We start from the raw sequence: 23,489 nt of genomic DNA on the forward strand, positions 1-23,489 counted from the left end.
ACGCTATCCAAACAAATCAGATAGTGCGTGTAAGAATGAACTACAGATTGTGGTTTACACCGAAGATAGATACAAAATACCGCAGTAACTTAGCGGGGCAGGCAGCATCTCTGGAGAAAAGAGATCCCACATCAGACTCTATATGGGTGAGATGAAGGGTCTCGATCCGAAACGTCACCTATTCCTTTTCTCCAGACACGCTGCCTGACCCGCTGAGTTACCTCAGCATTGTGTGCCTGGATCAGATAACACCATACCTAAATACAAGTCAAACTCACGCACAATAGATTGAGCAAAGGGGGAAGTAAAGAGTGCAGCATTGCAAACCATCAGTTCCATTGACAAAGTCCAATGTCCACGATGGGGTAGAGGTGAGTAGGTCGCTTATGGAAGGACCGTTCAGATACCCGATAACAGAGGGGAAGTAGCTGTTCCTGAGTCCAGAGGTGAACGCTTACACGCTTCTATACCTCCGCCGGACGCGAGCAGAACTTCCTGGAACAATTAGATAGCCGGTGGTTACAGCATGAACAAATTCCGTCTGACATTGGTTGGGCTGGATATACTCCTTCACTATATCCCTCTGTGACGGGCGGGATGAGATATCGCAGCGCGGATCATACACATGAGGGGAACTTGAGAGACGATTCTTCACAGCGTTGCAACACTCGAAGTTCTCATTGGTTGGAAACCATCGAGATCACCATCTTAGAAGTAAACTGGACTCACAGACAACTTCAAATATAAAATAAAATCAGTAGAAATGCTGTTCTTCGACCCGAAACGTTGCCTTCCTGTGAATGCGGACTGACCTGCTGAATATTTCCGACAATTTCTGTTTTTAGTTTAGATTTCCCGCATCTGCAATACAGCGGATAGACACAACATGCTGGAGTAACTCAGCGGGACAGGCAGCATCTCTGGAGAGAAGGATTCGGTGTCCATTCCAGTCTGAAGAAGGGTCTCGACCCGAAACATCACCCATTCCTTCTCTCCAGAGATGCTGCCTGACCCGCTGAGTTACTCCAGCGTGTTGTGTCTATCTTCGGTTTAAACGAGTATCTGCAGTTCCTTCATACATATTTCGTCTGCAATACAGCATGCCTTTTATTTTCCGTTGAAAACCTCATTGACTTCCGTTTGATTATTCAAAATCAGTGATAGTTGTATCGTCCACGCCGCCCCTTCACCCCGCGTCCAGCTAAAAATGTACATTCTAAAACTTGAACTTAAAACATGTTTCCAACGAAGGTGGTCCAAACAGAAACTGACTTAGATTTGTCAGTCCGGCCTCATTGCAAAATAACGGTCTTTCAAAAGTAGTTATTTTGTAGCTACAAATCCTTTTGGCTCGACCTTAATTAAGTAGCTAAATGCTCTACATTAATGCGAAACGTTCATATTCTGTGTTCGTGAAACTATTACACATTTCACTGTTGTTTGCTATTTTAAACATTCCCGGGAATATAAACCAATGCAAATGCAACCATGCAGGTGACCGATAAACTCAATTAACGTGTGGTAGAGACAAAGAACTGCAGATGCTGGTTAATACCAAAGATAGTCACAAAGTGCTGGAGTAATTCAGCAGGTCAGGCACATCTCTGGAGGATTTGACCCTTGTCAGACCCGCTGAAAAAGGGTCCCGACCCCAAACCGCACCGATTCCCTTTTCTCTAGAGATGACCAGCATCTTTGGAGAAAATGGATGGGTGACATTTCGAGTCAGTCTGAAGATGGGTCCGACCTGAAACATCACCCATCCGTTTTCTCTAGAAATGCTGCCTGACCCGCTGAGTTACTCCAGCACTTTGTGACTATCTATATTTTTGTGTTGACTGGATCAAAATTAGACCTTAAAAATTGCTCCTACCTTTCTAAGTTAAAACACCAAGCTCCAACACAATTGATGACACAAAACGCTAGAGAACTCAACAGGTCAGGCAGCGTCTCTGGGGAACAGTGACAGATCACGCTTCGAGTCGGGACCCTTCTTCAGACAGCGATGTTGTCTGACCCGTCGAGTTACTTCAGCACCTTGTGTCTTTTTGATGTAAACCAGCATCTGCGGTTCATAAGTGGTAGCAGCAAAATTAGGCCATTCGACCCATCACGGCTACACCGCTATTCAATCATGGCCGATCTAACACTCCCTCTCTACCCCATTCTCCTGCCTTATCCCCATAGCCCTTGACACCCGTACTAATCAAGAATCTGTCTATCTTAAAACGCCTTAATCATATCTATTAAGTCCTTGTTTCTCTGACACAGTGTTTTTTTGGCAGATGCATGAGAATAGGTTTCAGACAGTACTTTTACGACATTTGATTAATTGGCATGCAAAACTGCTTGAAATAATGCTTGGAGAGTCATAGAAACATAGAAAGATAGAAACATAGAAAATAGGTGCAGGAAGAGGCCATTCGGCCCCTCGAGCCAAATGGTACAGCAGGGAAACGGGCTCCTCAGACTCTGTGAGGAAAAGAAACAGAGTGCTGGAGGAACTCAGCGAGTCAGGCAGCATCAATGGAGGGTTAGTGGACATTTTTTCGGAGGGAGTTAGATGTGGCCCTTGTGGCTAAAGGGATCAGGGGGTATGGAGAGAAGGCAGGTACAGGATACTGAGTTGGATGATCAACCATGATCATATTGAATGGCAGTGCAGGCTCGAAGGGCCGAATGACCTACTCCTGCACCTATTTTCTATGTTTCCATCTATGTTTCTATAGATCAGCCATGATGGCGGAGTTGATTGATGGGCTGAATGGCCTAATTCTGCTCCTATCACGTATGAACATGAAATCTTGGTCGCCGTGGACACGTCTATGACTCTTCGAGGACATCTCAGACGTCCGAGAATTGAAGGTCTTGTCTTGGGAGCACATGTGGTGGAGACGAAGAAATCGCGAGTAAGGGATAGCATCCTGGCAAGAGGCGGGTGGGAAGACGGGGCTGTTTCCACGCTGCATCACTCTATGACCAGTGTCGGGGAATGGTGGCTGGTGCATTTGGAACAAGGAGTGTTCAACATAACCAACACAAAAAGGTACGCATGCGAATGCCCATGGCTACACAAAAAAATACACAGAGTGCTGGAGTAAATCAGCGGGCCAGCTTTTCCCACAAGCATCTGCAGTTCTTTTCTTCTACACCTGCCCGTAACTACACCTTTGACTTGAAGAAAGTGAGAGGAGTCAAAAGTTAAGTTGTTGAGGTTGAGGACAAGTTCTGGCAGAGGAGAGTGTTAGTAGAGGGGAACTGGTTGGGTCTCTGTTTAAGGAAGGAATGAAGGAAGAATGGAGGTGACGGGGGTCTAGAAATGTGAGGTCTATGGCGTGTGGGGCAAGAGATACCTTCGGGGTGAGCTAATTATTTATTATTCACCCCCCTCCTCCACACACACATACAGATGGAACATCCTTACTAAATGTTATTCCCTTGTCGTGTATCTATACACTGTTCATGGCGAGATTGATCCCTGGGATGGCGGGTCTCTCATATGAGGAAAGACTGAAAAGACTAGGCTTGTATTCACTGGAGTTTAGAAGGATGAGGGAAGAAACTTATAGAAACATATAAAATTATAAAAGGACTGGACAAGCTAGATGCAGGAAAAAAGTTCCCAATGTTGGGCGAGTCCAGAACCAGGGCCCACAGTCTTAGAATAAAGGGGAGGCCATTTAAGACTGAGGTGAGAAAAAACCTTTTCACCCAGAGAGTTGTGAATTTGTGGAATTCCCTGCCACAGAGGGCAGTGGAGGCCAAACCACTGGATGGATTTAAGAGAGAGTTAGATAGAGCTCCAGGGGCTAGTGGAGTCAAGGGATATGGGGAGAAGGCAGGCACGGGTTATTGATAGGGGACGATCAGCCATGATCTCAATGAATGGCGGTGCTGGCTCGAAGGGCCGAATGGCTTCCTCCTGCACCTATTTTCTATGTTTCTATGTTTCTATTGTAAACATGTATTGTCTTTCTGATGACTAGGTAGCACGCAACAAAAGCTTTTCACTGTACCTCGGTACACATGACAATAAACTAAACTGACCTGAACTGTACACACAAAATGCTGGAGTAACTCAGCGGGACAGGCAGCATCTCTGGAGAGAAGGAATGGGAAGATGCTTCTTCGACCCAAAGCGCCACCATTTCCTTCTATCCAGAGATACTGCCTGTCCCGCTGAGTTACTCCGGCATCTTCAACGTAAACCAGCATCTGCAGGTCCTTCCTGCACGTTGAACTGAACTGTTTAAGAAAGAACTGCAGATGCTGGTGAAATCGAAGGTTTTGTGAAGAAGGGTCTCGACCCGAAACGTCATCTATTCCTTCGCTCCATAGATGCTGCCTCCCCGCTGAGTTTCTCCAGCATTTTTGTCTACCGTTGAACTGAACTGAACCTTTCAAACCTCCATCAGTCTCTGAATTCCATCTATTGCAACGCGCATCTCGTCCCCAAGCAACAAGGCCAAAGTATAAGCCTTAGACTCAAAGGCGTTTTATTATCGTATCAATGAAATTAAATCATACGACATATGAGCAGAATAAAGTCGTTCGGGCCATCGAATCCGCGCCGCCGTTCGGTCATGGCTAATCTAATTCCTACGTAGCGGCATAACAGGCTTGTAAGAACAATACACACAAATAATATATAATGAACAAATAAAAATCAACAGGTATGATCTGACCAACACCTCAGTACCGGCACATGTCCCATTCCCACACTGACCTTTCTGTCCTGGGCCTCCTCCACTGTCAGAGTGAGGCCCAACGCAAATTGGAGGAACAGCACTTCACATTTCGCTTGGGCAGCTCGCACCCCAGCGGTATGAACATTGATTTCTCTGACTTCAAGTAACCCTTGCACCCCCTCTCTCTCCATCCCTCCCCCACCCTAGTCGTCCTGCTGAGTTTCACTGTTTGTATCACCCGTTATCTTCTTCCCCGCCGCCAACAATGGACCATTGTGGGCTCCATCTTTCCTTGATCATAATCGCTAGGCTTTGATCTGTCTTCGTGCATATCCGCCGTTCATTTGTTCTATGTACATTTTCACATTTCTCTGCCTCAGAGAAGGGCGGTGGAGGCCGGTTCTCTGGGTGCTTTCAAGAGCGAGCTTGGTTCTTGGTTTCTTGGTCCTCCAAAATGTTCCAAATGGAATTTAAACTGGATAGCGCTCATAAAAATAGCGGAGTCAGTGGATATGGGGAGAAGGCAGGAACGGGGTACTGATTGGGGATGATCAGCCATGATCATATTGAATTGCGGCGCTGGCTCGAAGGGCCGAATGGCCTACTCCTGCACCTATTGTCTATTGTCTATTGACATCTCTCGTTTCCCACGACCCTGGCTCTCAATCTGAAGAAGGATCTCGACTCGAAACGTCACCTCCAAAGATGCTGCCTGTCCCGCCGAGTTAATCCGGCATTTTGTGCCTATCTTCGACCTCAGCCCGGCCCCGAGGGACTGCCTGAACAAACGGAGGGAACCCGTTCCAGTAATGAAGAGGCGGCACCAGGACCGCTCGGAATCCCTGGAGAACAGGCCGGCGTGTTTCAGCGCTGGAGAGAGAGGGGCGGGATATTCACTCGGGTTTAGTGTGTATGTGTGTGTGTGTGTGTGTGTGTGTGTGTCTGTGTGTGTGTGTGTGTAGGCAGCGCTCAATGAAAGGATCATTTTGACCCGCCGGCCCGGATTCCCGACAAAGCGCATCTAGTGGGCGACAGGTCGGAGAGTCCAGGTAGGTAATAACATATGAAATGCGTAGGAAGGAACTACAGATGCCGGTTTACAGCAAAGATGAGACAGACACACAAGGCTGGAGTAACTCAGCGGGACATGCAGCATCTCTAGAGAGAAGGAATGGGTGACCTTTCAGGTCGAGACCCTTCTTCAGAGTCCCGAAATTTCACCCATTCCTTCTCTCCAGAGATGCTGCCTCTCCCGCTGAGTTACTCCAGCATTTTGTGTCTATCTTTAACACTGCAACCGCTTTTAACCCGAAGCGAGCATTAACAGAGAGACAATGAACAACCGCTGCGTTGATAGGAAGGGCCTGGTTGCATCTTGTAGCTGTTCTTGCAAGATAAGTCGTGGAAGAGATGGTGGAGTGGGTGTGAGTGAGCGTTTCGGCAGCCTCTATAATTGCAAACATATCTTGACTCTGTGGTCTGAAGAAGGGCCCCGACTCGAAACCTCGCCTATCCTTTTCCTCCAGAGATGCTGCCTGACCCGCAGAGTCACTCCAGCACTTTGTGTCCATCTTTGGTATAAACCAGCACCTGCAGTTCTTTGTTTCTACAGTTCAGTTCTGTGGAGCTCCACTTGTGTTGGCGAGTGCCCAACACACGGTGTGTGGGACCCGGCCCCCTAAACAATAACAATCAGTCCAGTGCTTTAACTGTTAATGGCAGTCTTAAATGCGTTCGTGAGCACACATTTGAAATCAACCACCCACCCTTCCCTTGTCCAACATTTACCTTCAACCTTTAGAATTCAGAACGGGGTTCCGACCCCAAACGTCACCTATTCGTTTCCCCCAGAAATGCTGCCTGACCCGCTGAGTTACTCCAGCATTTTGTGTTTATACCTTTCGGTATAAACCAGCATCTGCAGTTCCTTCCCGCACGGGTCTCCCTTGCAGATGCCGCTTTCCGCAAAAGGACACGATAGACAATAGGCAATAGGTGCAGGAGATGGCCATTCGGCCCTTCGAGCCAGCACCGCCATTCAACGTGATCATGGCTGATCATCCACAATCAGTACCCCGTTCCTGCCTTCTCCCCATATCCATTGACTCCGCTATCATTAAGAGCTCTATCTAACTTTCTCTTGAAAGCATCCAGAGAATTGGCCTCCACCGCCCTCTGGGGCAGAGAATTCCACAGATTCACAACTTTTCCTCTGGGTGAAAAGGTTTTACAGAAAAGGTAATCCTGAATCTATAGAACATTGTAATTGATCACCAATGCGTCCATGATTTCTAGGACCACTTCCTTAAGTACCCTGGGATGCAGACCATCAGGCCCTGGGGATTTATCAGCCTTCAGTCCCATCAGTCTACCCAACACCATTTCCTGCCTAATGTGAATTTCCTTCAATTCCTCCGTCATCATAGGTCCTCTGGCCACTAGTACATCTGGGAGATTGTTTGTGTCGTCCTTAGTGAAGATAGATCCAAAGTACCTGTTCAACTCCTCTGCCATTTCATTGTTCCCCATAATAAATTCACCTATTTCTGTCTTCAAGGGTCCAACTTTGGTCTTAACTATTTTTTTCCTCTTCACATACTTAAATAAGCTTTTACTATCTTCCTTTATATTCTTGGCTAGCTCACCTACGTACCTCATCTTTTCTCCCTATTATGCCTGTTTAGTTATCTTATGTTGCTCTTTAAAAGTTTCCCAATCCTCTGACTTCCCGTTCATCTTTGCTATGTTATACTTCTCTTTTATTTTTATACTGTCCTTGACTTCCCTTGAGAGCCACGATCGCCTCTTACTCCTCTTAGAATCTTTCTTCCTCTATGGAATGATCTGAACCAGCACCTTCTGTATTATTGCCAGAAATGCCTACCATTGTTGTTCCACTGTCATCCCTGCTAGGGTCCCTTTCCAGTCAACTTTGGCCAGCTCCTCCCTCATGGCTCCATAATCCCCTTTGCTCAACAGTAATACTGACACTTACGATTTTCCCTTCTCCTTCTCAAATTTTAGATTAAAACATAATATTATGGTCACAACCTCTAATGGCTCCTCTACCTCGAGTTCCCTTATCAAATCCGGTTCATTACGCAACACTAAACCCAGAATCGCCTTCTCCCTGGTTGGCTCCAGTATCAGCTGCTTTAGGAATCAATCTCGGAAGCACTCCACAAACTCCCTTTCTTGGAGTCCAGTGCCAACCTGATTTTCCCAGTCTACCTGCATGTTGAAATCTCCCATGACCACCGTAGCATTACCTTTGCGACATGCCAATTTTAACTCTTGATTCAACTTGCACCCTATATCCAGGCTACTGTATGGGGGCCTGTAGATTACTCCCATTAGGGTCATTTTACCCTTACAGTTCCTTAGTTCTATCTACACTGACTCTACACCTCCTGTTTCTATGTCACCCCTCCCAACGGACTGAATGTCATTCCTTACCAACAGAGCAACCCCATCCCCTCTGCCCACCTGTCTGCCTTTTTGATAGGATGTATAATCCTGAATATTCAGTTCCCAGCCCGGGTCTTCTTGCAGACATGACTATGTAATTCCCAAAACACAAAGAGACACAAAGTGCGGGAGTAACTCAGCGGGCCAGGCAGCATCTCTGGAGAACATGGATAGGTGACGTTTGGAGTTGGGACCCTACTTCAGATTCTGAAACGTCACCTATCCATGTTCGCCAGAGATGCTGCCTGACCCGCTGAGTTACTCCAGCGCTTGTCCTCTCCTTCAGTGTTAAAGTAAACATAATCTACCAAAGCGAGCAAAACCCAAGATGTGACATTTAATGTTTAATACTACCGCCTCTTATTGTTTCCTGAACGCACCGTTTTGTACGTTTGTCTCTTTGCATTGTCTATTTCGAATCTTCTACATTCCACATCAATTCAAACCTTACCTACCCTTCCATATCTCTAGACTCCCTGGTACACAAAAATGCTGGAGAAACTCAGCGGGTGCAGCAGCATCTATGAATTTTCCAGCATCTGCAGTTCCTTCTTAAACTCTCTAGACTCCCTCTTCCCTGACTCTCTGTCTGAAGAAGGGTCTCGATCCGAAACGTCACCCATTCATTCGTTCTATCCAACGATGCTGCCCGTCCCGCGTAGTTACTCCAGCATTTTGTAACTAAATTCTACATTAGATTGAGAGGACTTTAATACCGAACACCCGTTAAGGAATTCCAGAGATTTATCTCTGTGTATGAAGACAGGTGTTGATGATGTACAGCGAGCAGCCGCCTCTGGCTTGGAATAATAGCAACAAGCATCAATATAAGTGCGCTGAGGGCACAACTATTAAACACAGCAAGTACAACTTACACAAAATCCGCTTATACACAAGGATACCGACCTCCCGAATAAGACGTGGCCTTAGACACTGGAGTACTGGAGTAAAGATGCCTCGAAACCTCTTTCTCTGTGGAATCCCACAGATGAACCCGGTCAAGCAATTACGGTGATAAATATTTTCTTGAAGAATAATTACACTTGTTCAAGATTTTTAATTCACCGTCAAGTTTACAACGGAACTGTTTTCATTTGTTTGCATATTTTTCATTCATTTGTTCCATTTCTTTCTATCTTTCTATATCACCGTCTATATCTCTCGTTTCCCTCTCCCTCGACTCTCAGTCTGAAGAAGGGGCTCGACCTGAAACGGTCACCTCATTCCTTTTTCTCCAGAGATGCTGCCTGTCCCGCTGAGTTACTCCAGCATTTTGTGTCTATCTTCGGTTAGAAACCAGCATCTGCGGTCGCTTCTTGCTCATGAATTGTGGCCGGTTGGTCCTCGCCCCCGGTGTTTCTGTGGCACTGGGCTGAATGGAGGGCCAAGCAGCGGCAGAATGAACAGATGGTCCTCGCTTTATTTTTTTTAATTGCAGTCCCATTGAGTGGGGTGGGTGTGAAACTTCATCATATCGGGTTAAAATGCGAACAATATCAGTTTGATCTAAACTGCTGAAAACGAGAGTGGGAGGAGTCCGCTTCACAAGATACTAAAGTACACAAAAACTGCGCAGCAGCATCTATGGAGCGAAGGAAATAGGCAACGTTTCGGGACGAAACGTTGCCTATTTCCTTCGCTCCACAGATGCTGCTGCACCCGCTGAGTTTCTCCAGCATTTTTGTGTACCTTCGATTTTCCAGCATCTGCAGTTCCTTCTTAATCACAAGATACTAACCTCATTTTTAGTTTAGCTTAGAGATACGGCGCGGCTACAGGCCCTTCAGCCCACCGAGTCCGCACCGACCAGCGATCCCCGCACATTAACACAACCCTGCACACACTAGGAACAATTTACATTTATAATCAAGAATACAAACCCAAGCCAATTAACCTACAAACCTGCGCGTCTTTGGAGTGTGGGGGGGAAACCGAAGATCTCGGAGAAAACCCACGCGGTCACGGGGAGAGCGTACAAACTCCGTACAGACAGCAGCCGTAGGGTCACACAGGCGCTGTGAGCGCTGTGTAAGGCAGCAACTCTACCACTGCGCCACCGTGCCGCCCCGTTTAATTAGTTAACTAGAATTCATTTTCGCTGCTGCAAACTCTATGGAGATTTCCTGAGCGATGTAGCCTGTTTAAAATAAAACAGAATACAAACGTGCAATTGCTAATTAAATACAACAATATTACCGACCAAGTCAAGATTGTAAATTACGACTGGATCAGAGGTAAACAAAAATTGCAGCAAAAAACAAAATACAAGCAAATTAGGGTTTCTAAGAAAGACGAGCAGCAGAGTCTAGGTCCAGGGGTTATAGCCTCAGATTTAAATGACGTTCGTTTAGGAAAGGGATTTGGAGGAATTTCTTCAGTCAGAGGGTGGTGAATCTGTGGAATCCATTGCCACGGAGGGCTGTGGTGGCCAAGTCAGTGGATATTTTTAAGGCAGAGAGAAAGACAAATTCTTGATTAGTATGGGTGTCAAGGGTTATGGGGTGAAGGCAGGAAAATGGGGTTGAGAGTGAAATATAGATCAGCCATGATTGAATGGCGGAGTAGACTTAAAGTCTGCTCCTATCACATGCATTTATGAAAGAAACATGCCAAGCGACTAAAATAAAATATGGTCAACGTAAATTGTCGACCCCCCCCCCCCCATTCAGTTTTCATTGCCAGCGTGTTGCAGTGGGATATCTTTGACCCTGTGTTGTTGAAGGTGCAATATCTGGGCGTTGAGAGCTCCCATCTGTCTGTCCTTCCTACACATACCGATAGTGGTTTTCAGCTTCAGACTGGACTAGCTAGCTTCAGATTTCTCATCACCGTGCGTTTATTTCTCTGAAATTGTTTGCTTGTAAACATATTCTAAGTTTCCTGCTCGCTCGAACATCTTTGCTCCACCCGCTGACAACTGTGATCATATATATATATATATAATGTTTAAGAAGGAACTGCAGATGCTGGAAAATCGAAGGTAGACAAAAGTGCTGGAGAAACTCAGCGGGTGCAGCAGCATCTATGGAGCGAATGAAATCGGCAATGTTTCGGGCCGAAACCCTTCTCCAGACTGATATATAATATATATATATACACATATATACACATATATATATATGATATATCAGTCTATATATATACACATATATATATGCACATATATATATATATATTAAACGTTCCGTTTTCAAAGATAGACACAAAAGGCTGGAGTAACTAAGTGGGTCATGCAGCATCTCTGGAGAAAAGGAACAGGTGACGTTTCGGGTCGAGACCTTTCTTCATACCCAAACGCCACCCATTCCTTCTCTCCAGAGACGCTGCCTGACCCGCTGAGTTACTACAGCTTTTTTTGTGTGTCTATCTTCGGTTTAAACCAGCGTCTTCAGTTCCTCCCTAAACCTTCCGTTTTCAATGGCGATCGGAACACATTCCCCATCCCGCATGTTTCATTTTAACGACCATTTATAAAACCATAAGGAAACGTGTTGTTTCGCGCTTGGCAGCAAAAATATGTATTTTGAGCGACGCGGAAGCCAAGAAATAGAATCGTGGTAATTACACATTCATTCTCCCGACTGCGGCCGATGATTCCCATTGCAGTTGTGTTTCAACCACAGAGCGGTCGGAGAAATCGTTTTAATCTCCATTTTAAATCGATATTCTCATTCTTTATTCAAATGATTAAACGGTGCCAGAGAATCACACAACACCATGTCAATAACATTCACGTTCGTTGTCCCCCCCCCCCCCCCCCCCCCCCCCCCCCCCAGGGAGTTATTTGACATCTATTACTTATTCCCGGCTTTCAGGATATATCAAGTTAAGAATAGACCTCATAAGATCATAAGACAGAAAAGCAGAGTTAGGCCATTCGGCCCATCGAATCTGCCTCGCCATTCAATTATGGCTGATCTATCTTTCCCTCTCAGCCTCTTTCTCCTGCCTCCTCCCCATAACCCCTGACACACTGTTTTTAAAGAAGGAACTGCAGATGCTGGAAAATCGAAGGTACACAAAAATGCTGGAGAATCTCAGCGGGTGCAGCAGCATCTATGGAGCGAAGGAAATAGGCAACGTTTCCTGACACACGTGCTAATGTCAGAAGAAGGGTCTCGACCCGAAACGTCACCCATTCCTTCTCTCCAGAAATGCTGCCTGTCCCCACTGAGTGAATACTCCAGCATTTTGTGTCTACGACCTACTAAAAAAAAAATACCCACTGACTTGGCCTCCACCGCCGTCTGTGGCAATGAATTCAGCAGATTCGCCACCCACTGGCTAAAGAATATGTATAAATAGTCTCAAACGTGAGCTGTCATTACATGCTTCAGGGCGACGATTCATTTTTGTCTAATGTGTAGTCACAGAGGTGTATCTTTGCCGGCCATATACACAGCGAGGCGAACACAAAATTCACAGTAGATGAAGCCACCGTTTCATCCATCAGTTCTGCACCCTTTACTAAACAGTTTGTCAGGCAAATATAGACTGGTTCAGATATATCTCAAAAAGCTTAAAAAACTGCAATGACGCTTATTTTCGAAATATTTCACATCGCTGTCAAAGGGAAAGGTATTTGAAAGAAGTTTCCCGCAGTGGAAGTTATCCTTCACCAGCATCTGAAGTGCTTTGTTTCCACACGAGCAAGGCGCTTTATTTACATTGAAGATAGACACAAAATGACACAAATGGCACAAAACTCCAGAGAGATGCTGCCTGTCCCACTGAGTTACTCCAGCATGTTGTGCCTATGTTCGGTGTAAACCAGCATCTGCAGTTCCTTCCTACACTGTATTTACATTAATTTGAGTCTGGATCTTTTAAAAACACTGCATAATTTTAATACATTGGGTGGCATCGCTGCAGTTAAAACGTTTTGGATTCTGGTGTCCTTGTTCATTGTGTTTCCATATTGGTTTGTTCATGAACAGCAGGGCCTGTTTGCGCACTGCATCGCTAAACTAAACATTTATATACACTTGAATGACTATAGTCTGCAAAATTAAAATACTTTGCGAGCCTTCAAAGGTGTGTCGGTGATACGACCCAGCGTTGAGCGTTCTGAACTATCTGTTCTGTATTGAATTAAATGTAACATCAAGTTTGCGTATGACACAAAGCTGGGTGGCAGCGGGAGCTGCGAGGAGGATGCCATGAGGCTACAGGGTGACTTGGATAGGTGGGGTGAGTGGGCAGATGCATGGCAGATGCAGTTTAATGTGGATACATGTGTTTCTATCTTCCTCTCTCGACTGGAGCACCCTGCCCATTACTGTGTGTAGGAAGGAACTGCAGATGCTGTTTAAACCGAAGGTAGACACAAAATGCTGGGGTAACTCAGCGGGACAGGCAACATCTCTGGAGAGAAGGAATGGGTGACGTTTCGGGTCGAGACCCGTTGAGTTACTCCAGCCCATCTGTCTTCTGCCCATTACTATCCCCGGCTCTCGGGTTTCAAACAAAGAACCTGATTACCTAGTCAATCGCCAGCGGTGACTGGATCACCTAGATACCAGGATCACCTAGATACCAGCTAACTTGGATATCCAATTATCAAGCCTAGCAAAGGTCTGATGCGATTCCATTATTCAATCGGGCGGTGTTGGCCGATGGAGCTAATTCATCTCCAAAAAGACTTTTGAGGAAAAGGGGCCCACTTACCAATTGGTCATTAGACAATGTTCAGATCCACATATGACCGTCTACTCGTCCAGCACTAATACAATATGAAGGGTTACACCTTTCACCACCTTCTTCAACACACCTATAACAGAAATGTGTTCAGGGTTTGATGGCACTTTGTACTGTGTGATTTTTAGAGTTACTTTGGTACGTTTTGGTTTTGTGGATCTGATATCACAGTCAATTCTGAGTCTTTGAAGCTAGACACACAATTCTGGAGTAAATCAGCGGGACAGGCAGCATCTCTGGATAGAAAGAATGGGTGAGGCTTTGGGTCGAGACTCTTCTTCAGATGGTTTAAACCAGCATATGCAGTTCATTCCTACAACATTTCTGAGTCTCTGTTGGTGTCTGGGCTAAGACAGTATGTATCATCACACATCACTTGTATGCATAGTGATGCAAATACAAGTTGCAATTTAATATAAGTTCCTATTTTCGTACTGGCTGGAATTATGCTGTATTGGATATGAAACTGAAGTGAGACGTCATTCCGTCTGTGGTGTCAACACTCTTGCTGGCATTCATTTGGATTTCCATTATATAGTGTGCATCAATATAAAATGGAAGCACCACCTTACAACAACATAACAAATTGACCGGAGACACAAAGAACTGCAGATGCTGGAATCTTGAGCAAAACACAAACCAACAATAGACAATAGACAATAGGTGCAGGAGTAGGCCATTCTGACCTTTGAGCCAGCACCACCATTCAATGAGATTATGGCTGAACATCCCCAATTAGTATCCCGTTCCTGCCTTCTCCCCATATCCCCTGACTCCGCTATCTTTAAGAGCCCTATCTATCCCTCTCTTGAAAGTATCAAGAGAACCGGCCTCCACCGCCCTCTGAGGCAGATAATTCCACAGACTCACAACTCTGTGTGAAAAAAAATGTTTCTTCGTCTCCATTCTAAATGGCTTACTCCTTATTCTTAAACTGTGGCCCCTGGTTCTGGGCTCCCCCAACATCGGGAACATGTTTTCTGCCTCTAGCGTGTCCAAACCCTTAATAATCTTATATGTTTCAATAAGATATCCTCTCATCCTTCTAAATTCCAGAGTATACAAGCCCAGCCGCTCCACTCTCTCAGCATATGACAGTCCCGCCATCCCAGGAATTAACCTTGTAAACTCCCTCAATAGCAAGAATGCCCTTCCTCAAATTAGGGGACCAAAACTGCACACAATACTCCAGGTGTGGCCGCACTAGGGCCCTGTACAACTGCAGAAGGACCTCTTTGCTCCTATATTCAACTATTCTTGTTATGAAGGCCAACATGCCATTCGCTTTCTTCATTGCATGCTGTATCTGCATGCTTACTTTCATTGACTGATGAACAAGGACCCCCAGATCCCGTTGTACTTCCCCTTTTCCTAACTTGACACCATTTAGATAATAACCTGCCTTCCTGTTTTTGCTACCAAAGTGGATAACCTCACATTTATCCACATCAAACTGTATCTGCCATGCATCTGCCCACTCACCCAACCTGTCCAAGTTACCCTGCATCCTCCTCACAGTTCACACTGCCACCCGACTTTGTGTCATCTGCAAATTTGCTATTGTTACATTGAATCCCTTCATCCAAATCATTGATGTATATTGTAAATAGCTGTGGTCCCAGCACTGAGCTTTGCAGTACCCCACTAGTCACTGCCTGCCATTCTGAAAGGGACCCGTTAATCCCTACTCTTTGTGCTGGAGAAACCTTCTTGGTCAGGCGGCCTGTGTTCCTCCAGCACTTTTATGTTTTACAAGACCAAGTGGATTTTATGTTTTATTACAAAGAGACTGACATTGAAAGCTTGGCATACAAAACAAAATATGTGCGCATTATATGAGTGAAGAAGTTGGGAGGTCATGTTGCAGTTATATAAGACGTTGGTGAGGCTGCATTTCGAGTATTGTGTTCAGTCCTGGGCACCATGTTTTGGAAAGATGTTGTCAAGGTGGAAGGGGTGCAGGGAAGATTTACAAGGATGTTGCCAGGACTCGAGGGCCTGAGCTGTATGGAAAGGTTGAACAGGCTATGACTCAATTCCTTGGAATGCAGGAGGATGAGGGGTGATCGTATCGAGGTGTACGAAATCATGAAAGAAACAGATCGGGTAGTCACATAGAGTCTCTTGCCAAGAATAGGGGAATCGAGAACCAGAGGACCATAGGTTTAAGGTGAGGTGGGAAATATTTAATAGGGACCCGAGGGGTAACTTATTCACACAAAGGATGGTGGGTCTTCGGAGGTAGTTGAGGCAGGTACTATTGCGACATTTAAGAAATATTACACAGGTACATGAATAGGACGGGTTTAGAGGGATATGTGCCAAACACAGGCAGGTGGGACGAGTGTAGATGGGACATGTTGGACGGTGTGGGCAAATTGGGCTGAAGGATTGAAGTAAGGTGGAGATTTAGAATAAAACACCTAGATCAGGTGCAATGTCATTGAATAATATGCAGGTTGCTGGATTATACATTGTCAAGAGTGTTTTATTGTCATAGGTAACGGTATAATTGATTTTTGACCAGCAGCAGCAGCAGCAGCAGCAGCAGCAGCACATCAGATTGTTAACATAGTACTCAATACATAACACACAACAAACACAAAATAAGTTCAATAAATGGATAACCCAATATAGTGAAAATACAAGTCCAATATCCCTATTGCAGCCCAGGCAGTTTGTAGTTTAGTTCGAGATTAGAAATGAAATATATGGCATATAGATAGGTTGAATACAGAGACTTAAAAAATTTAGACGGGCACATAGATTGGGTAGGTTTGGAGGGATATGGACCATTTGCACACACCGACCAAGACCGGCCAAAGGGCTTGTTTCCACGTTGTATGACTCTATGACTCTCCGTGACTCTGTATACATGTATGTGTATGGAAGTTTTTCTTAATCACAACGCAGAGAAGGGAAAGAACACAGAAAGATTCTTTAGGGCATTTTATCTCTGGATAGAAGGAATGGGTGATGTTTTGGGTCGAGACCTGGGTCTGAAGAAGGGTCTCGTCTGAAAACGTCACCCATTCCTTCTTTCCAGAGATGCTGCCTGTTCCGCTGAGTTCCTCCAGCATTTTGTGTCCATCTTCGGTGTAAACCAGTCTATCTGCAGTTCCTTCCTACACATGAATACAAACTGACTCATTTTTCTGATTAATACTATTCTCTGCCTCTTATACATTTGCGTGCAGGCAAGTCAAATGTTTGAGTAAAGAGTCCAGAGATATCCTTTGCGTTTGGGCATGAACAGGATGTACTTGTTTAGCCTGTTGGATTCTTGCATGCTCCAACTCAATTGTAGTTTTGAATCATTATGACGATACTGAATTATTTTACACTGCAATTATACCAGCTCCAGCATTGAATCAAAATATGTCTTCGAAGTGGCGTGCTTGGAAAATGCTTCTACTGAGCCAATATGAATTCCATCATAAACAAAAAAACATTCACAGGAAGGTGTCTATAGCATTGCTTTAGTGGAATGTGCCATCACACAAAACATCAACACAATTGGAAAGGACGATGCACATCGACTTTATCAATTGTTCTGATATTCCAGAGCATTAGCACAATTTTAAAACAATATTTATTGTTGAGGCATCAATGCCAGCAGGCATCCCTTGCCTATTCGTAATTACTCTGCACCAATGTTGATATAAGCCAACCAAATGCCTTTCTAAGTCGAACAAGCTGCCAGAGGAGGAAGCTGAGGCAGGGACTATCCCAACATTTACACACGCACATGGATAGGACAGGTTTGGAGGGATACGGGCCAAATGCGGGCAAGTGGAACTAGTATAGCTGGGACGTGTTGGTCAGTGGGTGCAAGTTGGGCTGAAGGGCCTGTTTCCACGTTGCATCACTCTATGACTCTGTGACTTTAAGTGACCACACAGAAAAACTAAGAAACATTCACATTGCTGTGGCTCTGCTGTAATAAATGTGCAAGGCAAATATTGTCAGAAGTTCTTCCTGTAAAGACGTTAGCAAACCATTTAGATTCAAAGGTTTCATGGCCACTCTTTTCACTTGTACCTTTTATTCAGTTCAATCATTTAAAAACAGACTTCAAATTTCCATGCTTCTCTGAGAAGATTTGAATATACAGTCCTTGGTTTATAGTCTCCCAGTGACATATCCCCTTCACAATCCTAACTGCTGCTAAAATGCATAAATGGGTTAGTATCTGAACAAGATCACATTGACAGCAATTGAAATTGTTATGCTTTGTGTTATACTTATTCTTATTTTTGTGTCTTAATTGGATCATTTTGGACTCAGAACCAGTGAATAAGAGTTTCCTTGCAGTTATACTCACCAAATGCTCAGTTTAAGCAAGATAAACAAATCCAGCTGGATTTGCTTTAGAATACATTTAAACACCCCAGCTAGGTCTTAAGATGATTCTTCCATCTGTTCCTAGCCTGTGACCTTGGGAGTAATCCAGACATCATTTTGTGTTTACGATTTTTAACTTTTGTACAGTTGCTGCCTTACAGTGCCAGAGACCCGGGGGGCGATCCTGACCACGGGTGCTGTCTGTACAGACTTTGTACATTCTCCCCGTGACCGTGTGGGTTTTCTCCAGGTGCCCCGGTTTCCTCCCTTTGATAAAATTATAATTTGTCCCTAGTGTGTAGGATAGTGCTAGTGCAGGGTCTGATTGCTGGTCAGCGCCGTCCCAGTTGGCCGAAGGGGCTGTTTACATGCTGCATCTCTAAAGTCTACATTTCGGCAACACAACCCAGTCCCATCTTCAGCTTACAGAAGACTAGCAAGGAAGTGCAGTGAGTTCTAATCAATTAGGGCACCAGATCAGCCATGTTATCCTCCCTTGTCAAATTTCTATTCAAAGGAAATTTTACTGAAATGTAGAGGTTTGTGTCCTGAGCCTAAATTGGTCCCCAACAATCCTTTCAGGTGCAGCAGAAGTTCAGTTGCAACTCCTCCACCTCATCTACTGTATCCGTTGTTCTTGGTGTGGGCTCTATATCAGCAAAACCAAGTGCAGACTGGGCGATCGTTTTGCTGAACACCTCCACCTACACGATCTCCCAGTTGCCAAACATTTTAACTCCCCTCCCATTTTCACACTGACCATTCTGTCCTGGGCCTCCACCACTGCCAGAGCGAGGCCCAATGCAAATTGGAGGAACAGCACATATTTAGCTTGGGCTGCTTACACCCCAGCCGTATGATTATTGATTTTTCTAATTTCAAGTAACCCTGGCATCCCTACCCCCCCTGCCGTCTCCCCCTGCCCTAGTTGTCCTACTATTCGCTGTTCACATCCTGGTATCCCTTGGTCATCACCTCTTCCACAGCCAACAATGGACCATTTTGGGCTCCACCCTTCCTAGGGCATCTGTTGCCGCCCTGCTTGGTTCTGGCCTTTTCTTACCTCCAGTTCCCTCCCCTATACTTTCAGTCTGAAGAAGGGCCCCAACCCATCCTTTTTTTCTAGAGATGCTGTCTGACCCGCTGAGTTACTCCGACACTTTGTCTCTATCTTTGATATGATGAACACTGATGGAATGGTAATGAAATGCAGGGTCTGCAATTATGGCATTGCATCTTACAAACAATGTTTCTGAAAATAAAGATTCACGGCGGGTTAGTTTTACTATTTTTTATAAAGATTGTTGTTAAACTGTAGCCACCGACCTAAGATCTTCATTTGTTTACCAAGTGTCTCACATATTTTGCTTAGTTATAAATCCAGCCCTTGCTTATGAAAGAAAATAGTTCATTCACTTTGCATTTTGAAAGCTAATACATTTTAATTTTCCTGCAATCCCAGGTAGTAATAGTTCCTTTAAAAATGGAATAAAGCTGTGTGCTTGATATATAGTCATTCGGCTCTGAATAAATTTGGCTGGTTAACATACAGACTCAAAAGGCTGGTCCTATTTTATAAGTTTATAATATTAGCGACACTCAGTTTCACCGATGCATTTACAATCCTGATCAAAAAGGAACAGATTAGCCCCTGCAATAATATGAATATATTATTATAATATATATGAATATGAATAAATAATATGAATATAATATGAATAGTTGCTCATGTTCGATATGCTTTACATTGTCTTGTCAAGGCATTATTAATGCTATAATACTAGATAATGTATGCATTTGGTGAGCATGCCACTTATTACATTTATTTCCATTTTCCACCAGAGTTAATGTCAATCTTGAACTCCAAGCAACTCAATTAAATGGTGAGACACAACCACTCAGCAATCCTCGGACTGTATTCGAACAAGATGACACCTCTCCAATAAATATATTTTCTGGATGCACCCATGATAGAGTCTGGTTCTTCAAGAACAGTCCAATTAGTGTGAGTACAAAGAGGTGGTCAACTTAGTTCAAGACAACATTAAAAGATCTTTGAAAAGTTAATTTGTGAAACCAGAGTACACAGAGTCTAGACAGAAGCAGAATTAGGCCATTCGGCCCAACAAGTCGACTCTGCCATTCAATCATGGCTGATCTATCTTTCCCTCTCAACCCCATTCTCCTGGCTTCTCCCTATAACCCCTCACAGCCGTAGAAATCAAGAATCTATCAATCTCCATTGACTCGGCCAGCACGGCCTTCTGTGGCAATGAATTCCACAGATTCACCACCCTCTGACTAAAGATATTCCACATCATGGTTCTAAAGATATGTCCTTTTATTATGAAGCTGTGACCTGCAGATCATTGTCGGCATCTCAGAAGGTGTTTTCACATATTACCAGTGAGTGTGTTGATTGATTGATTTATTTTCTCTAACTGTAAAACCATCAATAAACTGAGTTTGCATTGTATAGGCCCTGAGGCTAGATACTGAGCTGAATGTCAACGAAGATAGAAACAAAATGCTGGAGTAACTCCGTGGGGCAGGCAGCATCTCTGGAGAGAAGGAATGAGTGACATTTTGGTTTGAAACCCTTCTCGACCTGAAACATCACCCATTCCTTCTATCCGGAGATGCTGCCTGTCCCGCTGAGTTACTCCAGCATTTTCTGTTTCTATCTTTGGTGTAAACCAGCATCTGCAGTTCCTTCCTACACATTTTTGCTTCACCATGTCAGCCATAGGCTGGGATCGTGAGGAGAACTGGTAATTGAGCTAATGTCTGCAGTCCATGAAAATGATACTTGGTTCATCACAGTCCACAAGGAGATTAACTTCAGAAGCATAAATTGTCAGTGTCTAATCATAGACATAAAACAGGATGAGACTGTTAAAGTCAATGTTTACTCAGCTCATGTGATAACATTTCCTGCCCAGAGAGGCTAGGTTAGATTTAGGTTCATTATTGTCACATGCAATGAGGTACAGTGAAAGGCTTTGTTTGGCATGCTATTCCATCAGATCAGATAATGCTATACAAAATGCAATCATGTCAAACTCAAAGGGAAGATAAAAGATTGCCAAATCTGGTTCTCAGAATTGTAACAATTCTATTGACAAAGCCCCGTGTCCGCAATGGGGTAGAAGTTTTGTTTAGTTTAGTTTATTGTCACGTGTACCAATAGCACTCCCGTGCGATGCCGCACCTCCCCCCCCCCCCCCCCCCCCCACCCCCCGCAACGAAACACCAGTGAAGGGAGGTGCCCACTTGATAACCCCAATGATCTGCTTGTACCTACATGATCAGGTTTTTTTAGTGCTTGCCAACATGCAGGTAGCTGATTATTGTATATGGACTTAGTTATTGCCCTGAGCATAAGTTTGTATAATCAGTTTAGATATTACTTTGGCTTTGAGTTTGGTATTCTTGGTTGAGCGCTTACCCTGGTGTTATACCACAAATATATATATAAATATATATAACCATATAACAATTACAGCACGGAAACAGGCCATCTTGGCCCTTCAAGTCCGTGCCGAACACTTACTCTCACCTAGTCCCATCTACCTGCACTCAGACCATAACCCTCCATTCCTTTCCCGTCCATATACCTATCCAATTTATTTTTAAATTATAAAATCGAACCTGCCTCCACCGCATCCACTGGAAGCTCATTCCACACTCTCTGAGTAAAGAAGTTCCCCCTCATGTTGCCCCTAAACTTCTGTCCCTTAATTCTCAAATCATGTCCTATATATATGTCCTATACATGAATATATATATATACATATACATTATACATACATATAATATACAGTTTGCTTATTGTTAAGTGTGTAAATACAAGCAGAAGGTGTTTGTTCAAATCAAAACTTTAGATATTTAATTCTTCAGTTGAATACATTTAAGCGGTGGTTTAATGCCACAAACAGTCTCAGTCCCGCATTGGAGTGTAATGTTCAAGCAACAAACACAGTGGGCTCATTAGTTAGTTACTAATGATATCATTTAGCCCCACTGAAGTTCACATTTGTTGATGGGAAACTAGTTGGAATCAATTCTGAGAAACAGTAAAAACTTTAAAATAAAAAGGTCAAAAATAATGAAGGATGCTCAGCAGGAATCTGTTGTCAGAAGCTGATGTTCCATCACCTTGATTGAGCTTTTTGGTCCCAATCCGAAGCATCGTCTGTCCATTTGCTCCGCAGATGCTGCCTAACCTGCCATGTTACTCCTGCAAAAATTAACACGAAATGCAGGAGTAACTCAGCGGGTCAGGCAGCATCTCTGGAGAACATGGATATGTGACGCTTCGGGGAGGGACTCCTTGAGTCCGGCACTCTGTATGTGAAAGCTTCTTTTATATAGAGGGTGACTACGATGAATTCACTACAAATGATGGAAACAAAGTCAAAGAAGCCATTCAAAAGGGAATTGAGACCTCACAAGGGGAAATTATTTGTAGGGCAGTGAAGAAACTGAATAAATCAAAATTAGCTCATTGCTAACATTGAGAACAAGACAGTTGTTCCGGCACCACTCGTATTTTAATTTATTTCATCCTTCCTCACAAAGACTTCGTGTAGTTTTAAAAAATAACACAAAATGGTGGAGTCAGACTGAAGAAGGGCGCACATTTCCGACTGGAAACGTCCATATTACTCTTCTCCAGAGATGCTGCCAGACCTGCTGAGTTACTCCAGCACTTTGTGTAAACCGGCATCTGTGATCTCTAGTTTCTAGGTTCTTCCAGCACTTTGTTTTGTGATTTTTGGTTGAGCTCTCGGATGCCGAGGATGATAGTGTTCAGGCAGATAAGGCACCATCTTTGACTGAGATGCTGCCCGGAACGTCACCTATCCACGTTCTCCAGAGATGCTGCCCGACCCCCGCTGAGTTACTCCAGCACTTTGTGTCCTTTTACTGTGTCAAACAGCATTTGTAGTTCGTTGCTTCTACATTTCCGCGTCCACCTCCCTCGCTTCACCGGGACTACAGTCCTATCACATTTTGTAGGAAGGAACTGTCTGCAGATGCTGGTTTACACCGAAGATAGACACAAAAAGCTGGAGTAACAGCGGGACAGCTGGTGAGAAGGTGTTTCGGATCGAGAAGTCTGAAGGAGGGGTCTCGACCCGAAACGTCGCCCATCCCTTCCCTCCAGAGATGCTGCCTGTCCCGCTGAGTTACTCCAGCACTCTGTGTCTGGCTTCGTCTCCGTTCTACACCATTGGCGTTGCCCAGTTGCAAAGAAATCCCCATACAATTTCAGACTGTTACCCCAAT

Source organism: Amblyraja radiata, chromosome 19 (assembly GCF_010909765.2).
Source record: "Amblyraja radiata isolate CabotCenter1 chromosome 19, sAmbRad1.1.pri, whole genome shotgun sequence".
Classification (NCBI taxonomy): Eukaryota; Metazoa; Chordata; class Chondrichthyes; order Rajiformes; family Rajidae; genus Amblyraja; species Amblyraja radiata.